Source organism: Copadichromis virginalis, linkage group LG7, assembly GCF_057382275.1.
Source record: "Copadichromis virginalis isolate Kocher_CV1m ecotype Utaka linkage group LG7, C_Virginalis_male_GT1.1, whole genome shotgun sequence".
NCBI lineage: Eukaryota > Metazoa > Chordata > Actinopteri > Cichliformes > Cichlidae > Copadichromis > Copadichromis virginalis.
The window spans coordinates 61,847,899-61,868,803 of NC_140624.1; the positions used below are offsets into that span (position 1 = coordinate 61,847,899).

General features: G+C 38.5%; 2 long non-coding RNA genes and 1 other non-coding gene across 4 annotated transcripts; 2 read left to right on the forward strand and 1 right to left on the reverse strand.

Moving 5' to 3' along the window:
• Positions 1-9,920: 9,920 nt before the first annotated feature.
• Positions 9,921-12,283, forward strand: LOC146706445 (uncharacterized). Its single transcript, XR_014921558.1, has 3 exons — positions 9,921-11,147; positions 11,305-11,368; positions 11,767-12,283. It is a non-coding gene; the product is annotated as an uncharacterized LOC146706445 (long non-coding RNA).
• A 3,844-nt stretch (positions 12,284-16,127) lies between these two features.
• Positions 16,128-18,788, reverse strand: LOC146706446 (uncharacterized). Of its 2 annotated transcripts, XR_014921759.1 has the most exons (3): positions 18,215-18,788; positions 17,495-17,554; positions 16,128-17,361 (listed from the first exon to the last, which is right to left on the reverse strand). It is a non-coding gene; the product is annotated as an uncharacterized LOC146706446 (long non-coding RNA). The 2 variants fall into 2 exon arrangements; XR_014921760.1 differs by lacking the exon at positions 18,215-18,788 and having other exon boundaries at positions 17,495-17,691.
• A 108-nt stretch (positions 18,789-18,896) lies between these two features.
• Positions 18,897-19,060, forward strand: LOC146706447 (U1 spliceosomal RNA). Its single transcript, XR_014921790.1, has one exon. It is a non-coding gene; the product is annotated as a U1 spliceosomal RNA (small nuclear RNA).
• The last annotated feature ends 1,845 nt before the right edge of the window (positions 19,061-20,905 follow it).

Here is a 20,905-nt window from a genome sequence, read left to right on the forward strand (position 1 = left end):
CACACAGCAGTGATGGCTACTAAAAATGGGCCCATGTATAAGTGTGTAGACATTTCCTAATGCATCATGGGTGATTTAACATAAATGATTCATTAAACACACATCTGTGAAAACATTTCTGATAAACTTTGCCTAATTTTATGTTATAGCAAATATAATTTTAAAATTAAAACAAGAATGTTTGAATCTGACCACAAACTTTTGAGCAGTAGTGTGTGTTGTATGCATGTGTCTGTCTGTATCTGATCAGGATTTTGTCATCAGTTTCAACAAAACGCTCATTTTTTAGCTGTTTCTGTCATTAAAATTGAGTTGGAGTGTTTTAACTCTGGTGGCAATCTCTCCCTAACAAGTCCACTTTATTGCGTGCTCATTTTCTCCTATTAGTGGCTCATACGTATATAATTAGGAAACATGCATTAAGTCAGTGGTCCTCAACCTTTTTTGCGCCACGGACCGGTTTATGCCCGACAATATTTTCATGGACCGGCCTTTAAGGTGTCGCGGATAAATACAACAAAATAAAACTAGTACCGGTACCGGAAAAAAAGAAGATTTATTTATGACACACTTGAAAAGACCCAGGGACACCGAGTTAACGATAAAAACGATAACAAAATAACTCTGAATACCGATAAAAACCCTGAAAACCATACATTTCACACCTGAGCCTCAACTCTCGCGGCCCGGCACCAAACGACTCACGGACCGGCACCGATCCGAGGCCCGGGGGTTGGGGACCGCTGCATTAAGTGCACTAATTTCTCACACTTATCAGTGGCTCATGGTTGCTTAAGGCCTATGTCTGTACTTGACCACAGAGGCAGAGCATCATTCAACCTGCCAGCTGCCTATCTTGGGAGCTTTTCAAGGATGACAGACTCCACTTTCTCTGCAGCAAGACAGCTCATAACTTTTTTACAGTGTCTCCCTGTCCTCAGACTTCTATATGTTCTTCTGTAATAGATAACTATACACTATCATTGCAATCTACACTACAGCTCAAAGGTTTGAAGTCAGTTTTCACCTGGTTTATAACCATGTGATCGGTCCACACAGGAGTGATTGTTTCTAAAATTTCGCGCACGTATAAGTGTGTTGACATTTCCTAATGCATCATGGGTGATTTAACATAAATGATTCATTAAACACACATCTGTGAAAACATTTCTGATCATTTTCATGTAATATTATGTTAAAAGTAAATGTAAATTATTAATTAAAAAGACGACAGTTTGAATCTGACCACAAACTTTTGAGCAGTAGTGTGTGTTGTATGCATGTGTCTGTCTGTATCTGATCAGGATTTTGTCATCAGTGTCAACAAAACGCTCATTTTTTAGCTGTTTCTGTCATCAAAATTGAGTTGGAGTGTTTTAACACTGATGGCAATCTCTCCCTAACAAGTCCACTTTATTGCGTGCTCATTTTCTCCTATTAGTGGTTCATAGGAGTCTAACTAATGAACTGTATGCATGTTTCCTAATCTGTCACACTTATCAGTGGCTCATGGTTGCTTAAGGCCTATGTCTGTACTTGACCACAGAGGCAGAGCATCATTCAACCTGCCAGCTGCCTATCTTGGGAGCTTTTCAAGGATGACAGACTCCACTTTCTCTGCAGCAAGACAGCTCATAACTTTTTTACAGTGTCTCCCTGTCCTCATACTTCTATATGTTCTTCTGTAATAGATAACTATACACTATCATTGCAATCTACACTACAGCTCAAAGGTTTGAAGTCAGTTTTCAGCTGGTTTATAACCATGTGATCTGTCCACACAGCAGTGATGGCTACTAAAAATGGGCCCATGTATAAGTGTGTAGACATTTCCTAATGCATCATGGGTGATTTAACATAAATGATTCATTAAACACACATCTGTGAAAACATTTCTGATAAACTTTGCCTAATTTTATGTTATAGCAAATATAATTTTAAAATTAAAACAAGAATGTTTGAATCTGACCACAAACTTTTGAGCAGTAGTGTGTGTTGTATGCATGTGTCTGTCTGTATCTGATCAGGATTTTGTCATCAGTTTCAACAAAACGCTCATTTTTTAGCTGTTTCTGTCATCAAAATTGAGTTGGAGTGTTTTAACTCTGGTGGCAATCTCTCCCTAACAAGTCCACTTTATTGCGTGCTCATTTTCTCCTATTAGTGGCTCATACGTATATAATTAGGAAACATGCATTAAGTCAGTAGTCCTCAACCTTTTTTGCGCCACGGACCGGTTTATGCCCAAAAATATTTTCACGGACCGGCCTTTAAGGTGTCGCGGATAAATACAACAAAATAAAACTAGTACCGGTACCGAAAAAAAGAAGATTTATTCATAACACACTTGAAAAGACCCAGGGATACCGAGTTAACGATAAAAACGATAACAAAATAACTCTGAATACCGATAAAAACCCTGAAAACCATACATTTCACACCTGAGCCTCAACTCTCGCGGACCGGCACCTTTCCGAGGCCCGGGGGTTGGGGACCGCTGCATTAAGTGCACTAATTTCTCACACTTATCAGTGGCTCATGGTTGCTTAAGGCCTATGTCTGTACTTGACCACAGAGGCAGAGCATCATTCAACCTGCCAGCTGCCTATCTTGGGAGCTTTTCAAGGATGACAGACTCCACTTTCTCTGCAGCAAGACAGCTCATAACTTTTTTACAGTGTCTCCCTGTCCTCAGACTTCTATATATTCTTCTGTAATAGATAACTATACACTATCATTGCAATCTACACTACAGCTCAAACGTTTGAAGTCAGTTTTCACCTGGTTTATAACCATGTGATCTGTCCACACAGCAGTGATGGCTACTAAAAATGGGCCCATGTATATGTGTGTAGACATTTCCTAATGCATCATGGGTGATTTAACATAAATGATTCATTAAACACACATCTGTGAAAACATTTCTGATCATTTTCATGTAATATTATGTTAAAAGTAAATGTAAATTATTAATTAAACAGACGACAGTTTGAATCTGACCACAAACCTTTGAGCAGTAGTGTGTGTTGTATGCATGTGTCTGTCTGTATCTGATCAGGATTTTGTAATCAGTGTCAACAAAACGCTCATTTTTTAGCTGTGTCTGTCATCAAAAATTGAGTTGGAGTGTTTTAACACTGATGGCAATCTCTCCCTAACAAGTCCACTTTATTGCGTGCTCATTTTCTCCTATTAGTGGTTCATAGGAGTCTAACTAATGAACTGTATGCATGTTTCCTAATCTGTCACACTTATCAGTGGCTCATGGTTGCTTAAGGCCTATGTCTGTACTTGACCACAGAGGCAGAGCATCATTCAACCTGCCAGCTGCCTATCTTGGGAGCTTTTCAAGGATGACAGACTCCACTTTCTCTGCAGCAAGACAGCTCATAACTTTTTTACAGTGTCTCCCTGTCCTCAGACTTCTATATATTCTTCTGTAATAGATAACTATACACTATCATTGCAATCTACACTACAGCTCAAAGGTTTGAAGTCAATTTTCACCTTTTTATAACCATGTGATCTGTCCACACAGCAGTGATGGCTACTAAAAATGGGCCCATGTATAAGTGTGTAGACATTTCCTAATGCATCATGGGTGATTTAACATAAATGATTCATTAAACACACATCTGTGAAAACATTTCTGATAAACTTTGCCTAATTTTATGTTATAGCAAATATAATTTTAAAATTAAAACAAGAATGTTTGAATCTGACCACAAACTTTTGAGCAGTAGTGTGTGTTGTATGCATGTGTCTGTCTGTATCTGATCAGGATTTTGTCATCAGTTTCAACAAAACGCTCATTTTTTAGCTGTTTCTGTCATCAAAATTGAGTTGGAGTGTTTTAACTCTGGTGGCAATCTCTCCCTAACAAGTCCACTTTATTGCGTGCTCATTTTCTCCTATTAGTGGCCCATACGTATATAATTAGGAAACATGCATTAAGTCAGTAGTCCTCAACCTTTTTTGCGCCACGGACCGGTTTATGCCCGACAATATTTTCACGGACCGGCCTTTAAGGTGTCGCGGATAAATACAACAAAATAAAACTAGTACCGGTACCGGAAAAAAAGAAGATATATTTATGACACACTTGAAAAGACCCAGGGACACCGAGTTAACGATAAAAACGATAACAAAATAACGCTGAAAACCGATAAAAACCCTGAAAACCATACATTTCACACCTGAGCCTCAACTCTCGCGGCCCGGCACCAAACGACTCACGGACCGGCACCTTTCCGAGGCCCGGGGGTTGGGGACCGCTGCATTAAGTGCACTAATTTCTCACACTTATCAGTGGCTCATGGTTGCTTAAGGCCTATGTCTGTACTTGACCACAGAGGCAGAGCATCATTCAACCTGCCAGCTGCCTATCTTGGGAGCTTTTCAAGGATGACAGACTCCACTTTCTCTGCAGCAAGACAGCTCATAACTTTTTTACAGTGTCTCCCTGTCCTCAGACTTCTATATATTCTTCTGTAATAGATAACTATACGCTATCATTGCAATCTACACTACAGCTCAAAAGTTTGAAGTCAATTTTCACCTGGTTTATAACCATGTGACCTGTCCACACAGGAGTGATGGTTACTAAAAATGGGCCCATGTATAAGTGTGTAGACATTTCCTAATGCATCATGGGTGATTTAACATAAATGATTCATTAAACACACATCTGTGAAAACATTTCTGATCATTTTCATGTAATATTATGTTAAAAGTAAATGTAAATTATTAATTAAAAAGACGACAGTTTGAATCTGACCACAAACGTTTGAGCAGTAGTGTGTGTTGTATGCATGTGTCTGTCTGTATCTGATCAGGATTTTGTCATCAGTGTCAACAAAACGCTCATTTTTTAGCTGTTTCTATCATCAAAAATTGAGTTGGAGTGTTTTAACTCTGATGGCAATCTCTCCCTAACAAGTCCACTTTATTGCGTGCTCATTTTCTCCTATTAGTGGTTCATAGGAGTCTAACTAATGAACTGTATGCATGTTTCCTAATCTGTCACACTTATCAGTGGCTCATGGTTGCTTAAGGCCTATGTCTGTACTTGACCACAGAGGCAGAGCATCATTCAACCTGCCAGCTGCCTATCTTGGGAGCTTTTCAAGGATGACAGACTCCACTTTCTCTGCAGCAAGACAGCTCATAACTTTTTTACAGTGTCTCCCTGTCCTCATACTTCTATATGTTCTTCTGTAATAGATAACTATACACTATCATTGCAATCTACACTACAGCTCAAACGTTTGAAGTCAATTTTCACCTGGTTTATAACCATGTGATCTGTCCACACAGCAGTGATGGCTACTAAAAATGGGCCCATGTATAAGTGTGTAGACATTTCCTAATGCATCATGGGTGATTTAACATAAATGATTCATTAAACACACATCTGTGAAAACATTTCTGATAAACTTTGCCTAATTTTATGTTATAGCAAATATAATTTTAAAATTAAAACAAGAATGTTTGAATCTGACCACAAACTTTTGAGCAGTAGTGTGTGTTGTATGCATGTGTCTGTCTGTATCTGATCAGGATTTTGTCATCAGTTTCAACAAAACGCTCATTTTTTAGATTGTTTCTGTCATCAAAATTGAGTTGGAGTGTTTTAACTCTGGTGGCAATCTCTCCCTAACAAGTCCACTTTATTGCGTGCTCATTTTCTCCTATTAGTGGCCCATACGTATATAATTAGGAAACATGCATTAAGTCAGTAGTCCTCAACCTTTTTTGCGCCACGGACCGGTTTATGCCCAAAAATATTTTCACGGACTGGCCTTTAAGGTGTCGCGGATAAATACAACAAAATAAAACTAGTACCGGTACCGAAAAAAAGAAGATTTATTCATAACACACTTGAAAAGACCCAGGGACACCGAGTTAACGATAAAAACGATAACAAAATAACTCTGAATACCGATAAAAACCCTGAAAACCATACATTTCACACCTGAGCCTCAACTCTCGCGGCCCGGTACCAAACGACTCACGGACCGGCACCGATCCGAGGCCCGAGGGTTGGGGACCGCTGCATTAAGTGCACTAATTTCTCACACTTATCAGTGGCTCATGGTTGCTTAAGGCCTATGTCTGTACTTGACCACAGAGGCAGAGCATCATTCAACCTGCCAGCTGCCTATCTTGGGAGCTTTTCAAGGATGACAGACTCCACTTTCTCTGCAGCAAGACAGCTCATAACTTTTTTACAGTGTCTCCCTGTCCTCAGACTTCTATATGTTCTTCTGTAATAGATAACTATACACTATCATTGCAATCTACACTACAGCTCAAACGTTTGAAGTCAGTTTTCACCTGGTTTATAACCATGTGATCGGTCCACACAGGAGTGATTGTTTCTAAAATTTGGCGCACGTATAAGTGTGTTGACATTTCCTAATGCATCATGGGTGATTGAACATAAATGATTCATTAAACACACATCTGTGAAAACATTTCTGATCATTTTCATGTAATATTATGTTAAAAGTAAATGTAAATTATTAATTAAAAAGACGACAGTTTGAATCTGACCACAAACCTTTGAGCAGTAGTGTGTGCTGTATGCATGTGTCTGTCTGTATCTGATCAGGATTTTGTCATCAGTTTCAACAAAACGCTCATTTTTTAGCTGTTTCTATCATCAAAAATTGAGTTGGAGTGTTTTAACTCTGATGGCAATCTCTCCCTAACAAGTCCACTTTATTGCGTGCTCATTTTCTCCTATTAGTGGTTCATAGGAGTCTAACTAATGAACTGTATGCATGTTTCCTAATCTGTCACACTTATCAGTGGCTCATGGTTGCTTAAGGCCTATGTCTGTACTTGACCACAGAGGCAGAGCATCATTCAACCTGCCAGCTGCCTATCTTGGGAGCTTTTCAAGGATGACAGACTCCACTTTCTCTGCAGCAAGACAGCTCATAACTTTTTTACAGTGTCTCCCTGTCCTCATACTTCTATATGTTCTTCTGTAATAGATAACTATACACTATCATTGCAATCTACACTACAGATCAAAGGTTTGAAGTCAGTTTTCAGCTGGTTTATAACCATGTGATCTGTCCACACAGCAGTGATGGCTACTAAAAATGGGCCCATGTATAAGTGTGTAGACATTTCCTAATGCATCATGGGTGATTTAACATAAATGATTCATTAAACACACATCTGTGAAAACATTTCTGATAAACTTTGCCTAATTTTATGTTATAGCAAATATAATTTTAAAATTAAAACAAGAATGTTTGAATCTGACCACAAACTTTTGAGCAGTAGTGTGTGTTGTATGCATGTGTCTGTCTGTATCTGATCAGGATTTTGTCATCAGTGTAAACAAAACGCTCATTTTTTAGCTGTTTCTATCATCAAAATTGAGTTGGAGTGTTTTAACTCTGGTGGCAATCTCTCCCTAACAAGTCCACTTTATTGCGTGCTCATTTTCTCCTATTAGTGGCTCATACGTATATAATTAGGAAACATGCATTAAGTCAGTAGTCCTCAACCTTTTTTGCGCCACGGACCGGTTTATGCCCGACAATATTTTCACGGACCGGCCTTTAAGGTGTCGCGGATAAATACAACAAAATAAAACTAGTACCGGTACCGAAAAAAAGAAGATTTATTCATAACACACTTGAAAAGACCCAGGGACACCGAGTTAACGATAAAAACGATAACAAAATAACGCTGAATACCGATAAAAACCCTGAAAACCATACATTTCACACCTGAGCCTCAACTCTCGCGGACCGGCACCTTTCCGAGGCCCGGGGGTTGGGGACCGCTGCATTAAGTGCACTAATTTCTCACACTTATCAGTGGCTCATGGTTGCTTAAGGCCTATGTCTGTACTTGACCACAGAGGCAGAGCATCATTCAACCTGCCAGCTGCCTATCTTGGGAGCTTTTCAAGGATGACAGACTCCACTTTCTCTGCAGCAAGACAGCTCATAACTTTTTTACAGTGTCTCCCTGTCCTCAGACTTCTATATATTCTTCTGTAATAGATAACTATACACTATCATTGCAATCTACACTACAGCTCAAAGGTTTGAAGTCAATTTTCACCTGGTTTATAACCATGTGATCTGTCCACACAGCAGTGATGGTTACTAAAAATGGGCCCATGTATAAGTGTGTAGACATTTCCTAATGCATCATGGGTGATTTAACATAAATGATTCATTAAACACACATCTGTGAAAACATTTCTGATAAACTTTGCCTAATTTTATGTTATAGCAAATATAATTTTAAAATTAAGACAAGAATGTTTGAATCTGACCACAAACTTTTGAGCAGTAGTGTGTGTTGTATGCATGTGTCTGTCTGTATCTGATCAGGATTTTGTCATCAGTGTAAACAAAACGCTCATTTTTTAGCTGTTTCTGTCATCAAAATTGAGTTGGAGTGTTTTAACTCTGATGGCAATCTCTCCCTAACAAGTCCACTTTATTGCGTGCTCATTTTCTCCTATTAGTGGCTCATAGGAGTCTAACTAATGAACTGTATGCATGTTTCCTAATCTGCCACACTTATCAGTGGCTCATGGTTGCTTAAGGCCTATGTCTGTACTTGACCACAGAGGCAGAGCATCATTCAACCTCAATTCAAATATTATTCCTTAAAACTTGCATAGATCACCAATTATGAATGACGATTGATTAAATATTAACTGGTGTATGGATTGCAACAATAACAGCGAGTGTGTAGATTATATTACCTTTCCTCAGTTTATCACATTAAATCTCAGCTTACTAGTGACCCAGCATTTTTCTAAGTACAGAAGCGCTAAACAACATCATTTTTTCAAGTAATATAAAAATCATCTTTATATATTACCTTTTTACACATCCCATTTTTCTTTCTAATGTCATTAAAACAATTTTGCACATTTGAATAACAGTAGTCAGACCTCCAGATCTTTTAAGCTTTCAGTTTTTTTCTCAGTGTCACACATGGATTAGTTTTCGTCTCTTTCAATAAGAAAGTCAAATCTTCAAACCCTAAAGCAATCTTTGTTTCTTTCAATCATTCCAATATTTTTCATCTTCTGTTATATAATTGCAGTTAACCAGGGCTTAGCTACTCTGATCTACAGGAATTTTGGGGGTGTGGATACCCATTTTCTTTTTTTCATAGGTGCGGAGCCTTTTTCTACAAAATTACGAATAAACTGCATTTTTTAAAATTACCTTTAACATAAATGTAGACTGACAAGTAACTCAACCGATCACACAGTGATCAGTAGAGAAGAAAGAAAATAACCCATTTCAAAATTTCTAGTTCAGATCAAAATTATTGTTCTGATTAAGGAAACAGTAAATCTGGCCACATTATTGTCCCGATCCTCCAATTTTCCCTTTCCAATGTGACTAAATAAAATTAAATTTTTTTTTTAAATAAAAGCAGTTGCACACCCAGATATTTCTTACAGTAAAAATCCTCCAACAACCTTTCAAAAGAAATTTTTTTGTCTTTCCTCAATTTTGAGACCAACTGAACCCACAAACCTGAAGCTGCAGACCCCAAACTAACCAAATTTAATGTTTCCTTAATCAGCACAGTAATTTTTAAGTCTTTATGTGTTATGTTTACTCACAGTTTTGATGCTTGCTTCTTCGACTTGACCCACGATTAGCCCTGCACCATCGCTCTGCTGTTTTCTCTCTCCTCATGCTTCTCCTTCGTGCGTCCTGTCCTCAAATATAATCCAACCTGCCTCCTTGTTTCCTCCTTGACTTGTATTCGCAAAATTTCCAGTTAAATTAAGAGTAATCCAGAAAAGTTTCCCTGCTTCAAAAGCTCTTCCAGTTGCCTGTCTTCTTGTCCTCCTTCAAATGTGCAGTTTATATATTTGTATTTATTTGACTTCATATTGCCATGACAACATAACACAGAGCATCATGGTAGATTAAAGCAGGTGGTTCTGTCCGCTACAGAAATGCTGATAAACTCAATTTATTTGAGTTGTCTTAACTTAGAAAAACTAAGTAAGATGGAAGTTTTTCTTCTCAGTGTGGAAGGATGAAAGATGTGTTTTGAAAATGCCACGTCACTACCGTCCTCCTCCCTAGCACGGATCAGTCCGCATGTTCATGGTGCCAGCATTTTTTATGGAATATGTTGAGCAAACCTAGAAAAGCGTCAGCTCAAGGGATTATTGTTGTCATTGCTGTGGATCTTTACCTGATACACTGACTTGGTGAGTAAATGTTTACTCTTATTCAAACTGATTTTGTGGCTTCTCTTAGTTTAGAACCAGGTTTATAATCGTGCTAGCTAGTTAGTGTTAGCCTAGCGTTGCTGCTGCGGCTGGGCTCATGTTACTTAAAAATTAACACCACAGCCTTAAAAACCTTATATAAAAATATGTCTGTGAAATTTTCTGTTGATTGTTTGAAATAAAAAAGTGAGATAAGAGCCCAGACAAAATTCTTCGGGGGGGGGGGGTGAAAACAATAAGCCAAGAGTTAGCTGTGCTTGCGGACTCTTATCAAGCCTTGACCTCCCGGTCAGTTGGGTAACAGAGCTCTCCGAAAACGTGGAAGCACTTTTGCAAATATGTGATATTTTGATAAATTAAGTAGATATTTGAGCATTACACAGCTACATTCTCCACTGAAAATATCTTAAAAGGTTATTTTGTGACCCAGAAAGGGTAATCTAGGGGAAAGGAGGATCGCATATGTCGGCCATGGTTGTCGGAGCCTGTGCGTACTTGTAAGCTCGCCAATGGCGGAGGAGCGCGGCTTATTGCTTTTTCTGGGTCACAAAATCAACTTTTAAGATATTTTCAGGCGAGAATGTAGCTGTCGAAAGTTCAAATATCTGCTCGATTTATCAAGACATCACATATTTGCAAAAATGCCCCGACGTTTTCTGAGATGTCTATTTTTTTCATGCTTTGTGGCACCTTGAACATCTGTGGCATCTATTAATGTCAAATCCAGCCTTTATTTAACAACATAAGCAAACTCTATGTTACAATGATTGCACAGCCATTAAGGATCAAATCGGTTTCTGAAAAATGTTCTGTTTTTTCTCCCTCTGCTTGCTTCTTACTGTCTTTGAGGCTCGGGACCAGCACTCCTGCTGTTGGACAGAAAGACATCAACTCAGTGGTAAGTATTTTGGTTTTCCAATATATTAGCAACTGTCAGTGACATTTATATTAATCAGGCTGAACTTTAGATCAGCCTGTTTTACTTATTGTTTTATTTGTTTTTTGGTTTGGGGAAGTTGTTTCTTTACTGATCTTTTCCTGTCTTCTGTTATTAGACTTGAGATATGACTGCACTAGGCTGTTGCTGGTGACTCCAGTTAATTCTACAAGACATGCTGTGTAAGTAAACAAACAACAACAGTTTGGTCTGCATTTCTTGAAAGATCACATCCCCCAAACTTAGTTTAGAGGGTCTACACTGAATATAGTGAAGTCTGCAAGTTTTCTAACAGCAAAATTTGTTTTGTGCCCAAATCATTTTGCACATCATTAGAATGAAAGTTATTGGCCATGTTTGCATAGCCCTTTTTAAAATGATGCTTTCATGACATTATTGTGTGTCGGGTGGGGGTCAGGGCTATCCAGACTGACAATTGGGACATTGAATGTCACCTCTCCGGTGGGGAAGGAGCCTGAGATTGTCCAAATTGGAGTCTGTTTTATACCAAATGCAGAAAAAAATGTTTTAAGAAAGCAATTAAGTTCATGTTCCAAAAAATATGATTGTTTGCTTGCAGGACACCAGGAGAGATGAGTCCTCCGTCACAGATGGTGTGGTCAGTGAAGATGGTCGCCTGCAGGTTCAAGCTCACTGCATCTCCAACCCACATCCACTGCCACTGTACTTAAGGGAAGTTAAAGACTTTCTTCTGCACCTACATTTGGATCACCTCGATCCATGATAGTCATTCAGGCAGTAATGCCTGGACTGGAAACAAGCCATCCTTAAAACATTACAACATTCCAGCTCATGTGTTGGAATGCAAAACAAATGTGTTGTTTAAATTAGAGACTGCACTTGTGACAGAACAACAAATATTTTATTTTGATTATATAAGTAATGTAAGTACAAAACAAAGTTGTGGTAGGCCTAAACTTATTTTCAGAATAATTACATCTGCGACTTTGTTTCATTGTAAGATTATAACAGTGATGGCAATATAATTGTTTGTTGTTCAGCAGAACAGTGTCCAGTATGTTGGCTGTTATACTTTGTTGTGTTTGAAAATAAAAGTTGGTCTGATTTTAACATCATGACAAAAAGTGTTGTTAATTATTTTTAATCATATTCAGGTTACCACAAATTGTTTTTTCATTTAGTTGAACTTGAAATGTTTGTCAGTAAGTAAACAATTAGCACTGTACAGTCAGAAATATCAAGTTATTCTTAATACTGCAGACTTGCACTGTATAAGTTGTCCTAACAGTCATCTTAAGTAAGCTTTACTTAGTTTTTTTGAGGCAATGAGTTTCCTTAATTTTTTTGAGTTCTGGGAACTAACAAGGCTTTACAGTGTACTCAAAATGAGTAAGTTGCCCTAACTTGGTCAACTTACGTAAACTTGATCCAATTTTCTTGAGTTCTGGGAACAAATGAGCTTGTACAGAGTACTCAAAATAAATAAGTTGTCCTAATTTAGTCATTTTTAGCTAAGCTTTACTCAATTTTTTTGAGGCAACGAGTTTCCTCAATTATTTTGAGTTCTAACTAATTCGATTTTACAGTGTGTAAGAGCAGGAATTTAACTACAAACTCTCATAGTTCCCGTCAGTATCATTCATTCTGCTCTGCCTCAATGGTCACAGTGGCTAGTTTAAGTACGTTTGCCCCATAGAAATCCACTGATGTTCAGTGAGTCCCTTTGATACATATTTAGACCTTCATAATTTTCAGGGTGCATGAGTGTTATATCTCCATCTCATCCTAAACATTTTACCAACATGTAAAAGGCATACGTCCACAAGATTTTGATTTGTTTAATTTTAATTGAAACTTGTTTTATTCTGAATAAACGTGTGAGATGGCCCTCGGGCCTCTAAATCCACGTCCAGGTTTGGGTGACTACTTGGATTAGGGGAGTATTATTTAGAGCAATGTTTGTCACTTTGGTTAATTGCTAAACTCAGGCCGTTTTTGTTCAGTCTTTTTCTAACTGAGCTTTCACATTTAACATGCTAACTGAAGCCTGTAGAGTCTGAGCTGTAGCTCTTTTATTTTCTGTATTGTACAGTCTGACTTAGGGGTGGATTTGCTGGGATTGGTGACTGCGTTGCATGTTTTGAATAATCTTCTTCAGAGTAGACTTTTGGTGTAAGCTGATAGTGAATGAAAAAAGCTATAAAAAGCTGCTGTGGTTTTAATTTTCCAAGAGAGGTAATGCACATAATACAGAGACGAGCGCACGGGGGATATCCAAATTCTAGGAAGGCAGCCTGCTGCTGTACACAGGCGGATTCTTCTCAGTCAGAGTTCTTAACAACTTGACTGTTTTCTCCAACCACACAAAGAGTGCTGTTTCCATTCTGGGAAGTCTACTCATTGGTGTAGGTAGTTCTTCAAATTATAAGTAGCTATATATGAGCAGCTATATTAGCTTTGACTTATCATATGTTAAATATTATACTTTCCTGGTTTAAAATTTATGATGGCTCAAAATTCAAACCTTACAAATTAAAACCCTGAATCATCACCACCTGTGTGAACTACAAGGGTGCCATCCTTTTTCTTTTCAATCCATTAAGTACCACATTTTACACACTGAGCAAGAAAGGAAGTGAGCTCTTCATGGTGACCCCAGAAATGTTAATGTATCACTTTCTAGCATACTACTGACACTGCTCGACATCTTCTTTTCTTTTTTTTGCCTGTCCCGTTTGGTTCTTTTGCCATCAGAATTATTGTGTAAAGACAAAGAAAGATGCCCAACAGATTTACTTTACCAAATGGACCATCCCAGCCTTGCCTTAATGATCTATTTGATTCACCTTTGCTTTTGTTGTTTATTTTGTTTTATTTTCACTTGCTAAACATGGGACAGATTTGACTGGGGGAAAGAAAACGGAGAAAGAAAGAGGAAAGGAAAAACAGCGGGGAAGAGGAACGTGATAAAGGACAAAAAAGAAAAACAAACAGACAAAAAAATACATATATCCATCACCTGGATCACCTGTCAGGAAAGAAAAAAGAGAAAACGAGCAAAAAAAAAAGAGAGCAATATAATAAATAACATCATCGCGATGATCTATGTGAATATAACAGTAAATACTAAATATTGAATATTATTGTGCAGCACGTAAGATCGACAGCACACAGTGTGCTTTGAGGTAGGAGCCAGAGTGACGGGGGGGGGGTCACTGCTCGACATCTCACAGTACAGTATAAGAGTCCCGCCACAAGGAGACACTAAAGGCTTTCAAACCAACAGTCTCTGCTTCCAAAGTGGCGCCAGCTGTCACCACCGATCATCGTACTTATGTAACATAGACTGTGGATGCATGTTTAAGTTGATACATCACTTAAAGCCACCACTGTTCAGGCATCACATCTGTCCATTAGGTTTCCCTTTCATACTCAACATTTTTATCCCTGGGTACTAACTTTTTTGTTTTTGCTGACTGTTTATTTATTTGTTTGTTTGTCTAATGCTCTTGTTGCACTGCTAAATAGGCTGTAGCCAACATGATTTATAAAGGGATTATAAAATCTAAGAAATTACTGCATTATTTTACTCTTATTAAACTCACTTTCCTAAAAACTGATTGCAGCTTCTACTTTGTTTAGTCAATGTTATGTCTCTAAATTATTTCATATCATTCATGGGAGATATGCTTGACAAATGATAAGTTAACAAGTCACTGCTACCAGCCTAATCAATTCATTGGGGCAACCTGCGTGTTGTGTTGCATTGTCTGATTTGGTCATAGTGTGTAAACACCTCTAGAGGCCACTGTTGTATAGCTGCTGCAAACTGAACGTGCCCGTACCAGAGGTTATACTTAAAATGGCAGCTGCCAGGAAGTCTCTTTGGACATTTGTGTTCACCCTTTATGAAATAGATATGTTGTATTACAAGGTACTAATGCACCCTTGCATTGGTAAAATAAATTCTACTAGAATAGCTGATACTCCCTTACAGAAGATTTATTTTGACCTTTCTAAAGCCTTCTTTAAAATTTAGAAAATAAAATGAAAACAGGCATATCAAAACAAGCCTACTAGAAATACTACTCTGCATTACATCCTAACACTTGGCTAAATCCTAATATGTAATTCTGGTTTAATAGTTTATTTCACTAAATGTGATTATGCACTAAAAAAGAACATGTTGGGTTTACTTAATTCAATAGTGGACACTGGTTGCACACAGATGTTTTGCTTTGGCAGGAGCTTAAACAACTGAGGTGAAGTTATTCATATTCAATAAACCTGTGCAATTTGTGTTGATAAAATATGATTGAAACAAAATATCCAATTTGAGCTCCTGGATATTTTAATTCTTCACAAATTTCACACTTTATTCCAACACTATTCAGTGACTTTTACCCAAATACTATTTGGTCACTGAAGTACTATGTTATCTTCAAATGACATGTTGGTATTATATTCTAAATACACAATTTTCCAGTGAAGGCCTTACAACAGATTGTATTGTTCTCTTCCAAGATGGTTGCCAGCATCCACTAGTAACCTTTCAAAACAAAAACAGTAATTTCACTATAGTGACAGTAGGTGAATCAGCGGTCTGAAACACACGGCCCGGGGCCGACTTGCGTGAGGCCCACATCACCCCTACTTGCCACCCGTACTGTTGACGTGAGGAAATATTGTGCATTTTGGTCCTTGAAGTTAGTTTTTGTTACGGGGGATTTTGTTGTTGAGTGCAATGTGAAAATAACTTCTATAAAAAGCAAAAAATGATTTAATATGAAGGCAATATGAGCAGAGAGTAAAACCATGTTGAGGGATTGGCTGTGTTAGTTCAGTGAGAGTTATTTGTAAAGAAAACAATTTTCACTAGTAGACATAAATGTACACTTATGTCTGCATTTTTATTTTGTTAAATAAAACAAAAATTATAGCAAAGTGCTGCCACATGTCTGAGTGCCAATTCTTTTTTTATTCAATGAAAGGTTTTAGTTAATTAAGATTGAGGAAAAAGAATTTGCATTCACATTTGCAGTTTTGCCTTGTTATACAATATTTGAAAATTAAAACAAAACACTACATTTTCTGAAATATTAGTGAGTTTTTTCTTGTTTAAAGACAAACGTTTTTATACTACTTGAACACTAAAGTGACCCTCCAATGTGATGACAGTGCCAGCAGTGGCCCACAGCTCATTTAATGCTTTCTCCTAATTGGCTCATAATGGTCTCTCATATGTATGAACTATGTAGGCTATCTCTATTTTAAAATAATGGGTGGGCAATGAGAGCATCTCCTCGATGTGTACAACAGGACAACAGGGAATACAGAGAACTGACTGAGGACTTTGTCAACTGGTGCCAGCAGAACCACTTCCAGATCAACACTCCGAAAACCAAGGAGCAGGTAGTGGACTCCACCTACACCAGTGAACATCCAGAGAATGGGCATTAAGATAGCTGACTCATATAAGTGATCTGATTAATAAACGGATCTGGAGTAACAACAGAGTGTACATCTACACAAAAGGATAAAGACGGTTGTATTTGCAACAGAGAAGTCTTTTGGAAGGGAGCAGGGAGAGCTCCTGAAGACCTCAGACGCTGTGGTGGTATTGTCCATGTTTTATGGTGTGGTCTGCTGGGGATAGGAAGAAACTGAACAGGTTCATCAAGAAAACTAGCTCTGTTCTGGGATGTCCTCTTGACCCAGTGGAGGTAGTTATCCCTGTCAGATAACAGCTCCCACCCCATACAGGTCACCCTTCAGTGACAGGCCGTGTTCCAAGTGGACATTTTGGAGGCCTTTCCCTCCAGCTGCTGTCAGACTGTACACTGCACAACAGCAATGAATGTACACCACATATTCACACACTGGGGTCTTTGCATATCAGTGTGCAATACCTGTTAATACCTATTAACACCCAACCACTGCACTATGAAATGACCACGCCAAGCAAACAAACAATGTTTGGGTGCTGCAGATGGAAACGGACCATAGCTTCATGGTGAAATTCCTCACAAAGAGCAGAATCTACCTTGTCCTTTAAAGTTTTTATGGCCACCACTTGGGTCTGCTCACCAGGTACTGTGCCATATAGGTGGCCCTTGTACACCTTGCCAAACCGGTCCTCACCGAGCCCCTCCATAAATCGCACTGCTGACATGTTAATCTCACGCAGCTTCGCCTGCAGCCATGAAACAATAAATACATGTCACCAAAGACTCTGGCCACCAGAATTCAACAATACTTAAACAAATGTATGTAAATCACATTTACTGTGACCATATTTAATGTTACCTTGTTATTATTATTGCTACCTGTTGTTTTTGATGATTCGGGGGCGACAGCTCCGTGTCCTGGGAGGGTGAGCTGCTGAGCTGGGAACGAGGTGGTGTGTCATTTGAAGCCTTATGTTTATTGTGACACAAGCAAACCAGAAAGAAGAGGCAAGCGATAACCAATGGGATGGCAACTGCAGGTATTAAAATAAACAGGATCTCCTTCCTGGGGTTTTCTTGTGTTTCATTCTTCTTCTGATAGTAATCTGTATTATTACATCATATATAAGTATATGTATGTATGTAGATATATATAGATAGATGGCGATGGATATAGATAAATAGACTTACATATATAAGTACTTATCTATTTCTTAGTCTATATTTCTTCTATTTTTGCATAGCATTATTGCTGTTAGGTATGCTGTGTGTGTTCATTTGTTCCTGCCTTGTGTACTCTGCTGTAGTAACAATTTGAATTTCCCAACTCTGGGACTAACAAAGGTTTTCTTATCTGAAATGTATCTAAACCCAGCTGATATCTGGCTACATTTTCTGCTGAGCATCCAAATCACACTGAAGTTTACACACTGTATAATGCCTGATTTCTTGTAAATATTTAGCGATGGCCTTATGAAATATATTTTGATAAAATGTTTATCAGGCCACAGTGAACAATGGAAAATAAACAAAATTAAAACAAATAATTAAAAACACTGAAAAACACTCAAAAATATATTTTTTTAGAGATGTCTTAACCTGGTTATGCTGTACCATCCAGACGTGTATGTGCGCCGGACCCGCGTGATTTGAGACTTCCTGCCATCTTTAGCAGGTAATAAACTCCCGCCAAAGCAAAAAGTTGCTCTGAGTGAATTCAGTCGTTGTTAATGAGTAAATTTTTAGTGTTTTTATTTGGATTGTTTTCTGGTTGTTTGTTGCACACGGACATGTTCACAGACGTGTTTTCGTGAGCAACACTGTTCATACTCCGAGACCGTAGCGGGAAACTGTTGGTTGCCTAGCAGCAGTTAACGAAAAGACCGGAAGTGACTGTGCTTCAACTAGAAAACTTTTGCGTTTATCCTCTTTTTCCCGAGTATCAGACAAACTCGTTTAGCAGCGTGCTTTACCTTTGAGTTAGCTGAACTTCTGGTGGTTTGTTGGTGGATTTAAGGAGGTTAAATGGATGAAAAAAAGTTATCTTTCAGCTAGCTCTTGTTGCGCAGATACAGCAATGCATGATGGGAAATTCTCCCGGTATTTGTAAAGCTAAATAACCTTATGGGGCTCTGTTGGAAACTGCTTCATGTGTATATATAAATAGTGTGTAGTCCCAGCTTCCTACAGGCTGTGTTTGTGTTGATTTTGAGATTGTGAGCACCGTGAGTGTGCAGGGTTTGTGTGTGAAAGACTGCCCCATACGTGAGCTAAAGAATTCATACTTACCTGGTAGGAGAGATACCATGATCACGAAGGTGGTTCTCTCAGGCCGAGGCTCAGCCATTGCACTCTGGCTTTGCTGACAGTCTGCGAATTCCCCAAATGTGGGAATCTCGACTACATAATTTCTGGTAGTGGGGACTGCGTTCGCGCTCTGCCCTCATCATATGTTGAAAGAAAAATCAGTGGGAATGTTTGCGCTTATTTTCAATGACGCCGTCATGCAATCTTCTGGCTTCCTAACTACAGTTTTATCAGTGAGTCCAGGGTAAGCAGGAGAGGAGGAGGGGATGCTGTCTTATTTAAAAAAGTCTGTGCAGCATTTGGGAGGCCTGTAAACATTAACAAACACAACTTTGGATGGGGCCTTCAGCTGTAAAGCCACATATTCAAAAGACTGAAAACTTCCAGGAGACAGCTGCTTACATTGAAATGATTCATTAATGACCTCAGTGAACTGCTGTCTGTGATCTGTGTTGATTTCGACTGTGTAATTATTGTTGGGGATTTTAACATCCATGTGGACAACCCTCAGGACAAAGGGACTAAAGACCTGAGTAACACTCTGGGCAACTTTGGGCTGACTCAGCATGTAACAGAGGCCACACATAATAGAGGACACACTCTTGACCTACTGATCTCCAAGCCTGAGCATTTCAAACATTGCTGTGTCTGATGTGGGCTTATCTGATCATTACTGTGTTTTCTTTGAAAGTAAAATCTCAGCCCACACAAATATATCAACAGCAGTGATCACAAAACGGTGTATAACTGAACACAGTAGTGAGATCTTTAACCAGGTCTTCCCATTAACACCTGACCTGTCCAAAGGTTCAGTCAATGAGCTCGTCAATAGCTTTAATGCAAAACTGTTAAATGTAATGGATACTATTGCCCCCATTAAGGTGAAGGTTATCTCTGGAAGGAAAAAGTCTCCATGGAGAAACTCCACACTAGTGAAAAATGAAAAAAGAGAGTGTAGGAAAGCTGAGCGCAGATGGAGAAAAACAAACCTCCAGGTTCACTATGACATCTATAAAGAGAAACTTCACAATTATAATTTACAACTGAGGAGTGCAAGAAGGTCCTACTTCTCTGACATCATCACTAAAAACAGCCATAATGCTCGGGTCTTATTTTCTACAGTTGACAGGCTAACAAACCCTCCTGTGCCAGTGGCAGCTGAACTTCATTCAACCATGGCCTGCAATGACTTTGCCAAATTCTTCACAGACAAAATCCAAAAGATTAGACAAGCAGTTGGTACATCAACAGCAGATCCAGGATATGTACTGTGTCCACTGAAAAACTGTTTAAACACCATCAAAGAGTTTCACCCGATTAACAGCAAAGACCTGGAGGACATCTTAGGTCAACTGAACTCCTCCTCTTGCTGTTTAGATGTCCTGCCAACAAGTTTTTTCAAAAAGGTCTCAAAGACTTTAGAGTCAGACCTGTTACAGATCGTCGACTTTTCCTTAATGTCAGGTGTGTTTCCAGAACCACTAAAAACTGCTGTAATCAAACCTATACTGAAAAAGGACAATCTTGACAAGACACAAATGAACAACTACAGGCCGATCTCAAATCTCCCGTTTTTAAGTAAGATCATTGAAAAAGCAGTTTCTCAACTTACATTAACTACTGATCTTATCTATTTCTGATTTTATCTGTTTTGATTTTATATACTGTTTTGTTTGTTTGTTAATTAGTTAAGCTTAAATTTCAAAACTTACATTAACTACTGATTTTATCTACTGTTCTGATTTTATCTGTTTTGATTTTACATACTGCTTTGTTTGTTTGTTTGTTTGTTAAGTGGGTTAGAGCTCTGGGTAGCTCCCCAGCTGGGTCTAGACTGGGTCTAGAGAGTATTTTAAATTCAGGGAATTTAAAATAGAAAGTAGCTCGTCCACAGAAGGACTGGTAGCTCCCCTTACGATAAGGGTTCAGATCGCGCGAACAGGTGTGAAATGTGTGTGTTTAGTTAGTTTGTTTGTTTGCTTG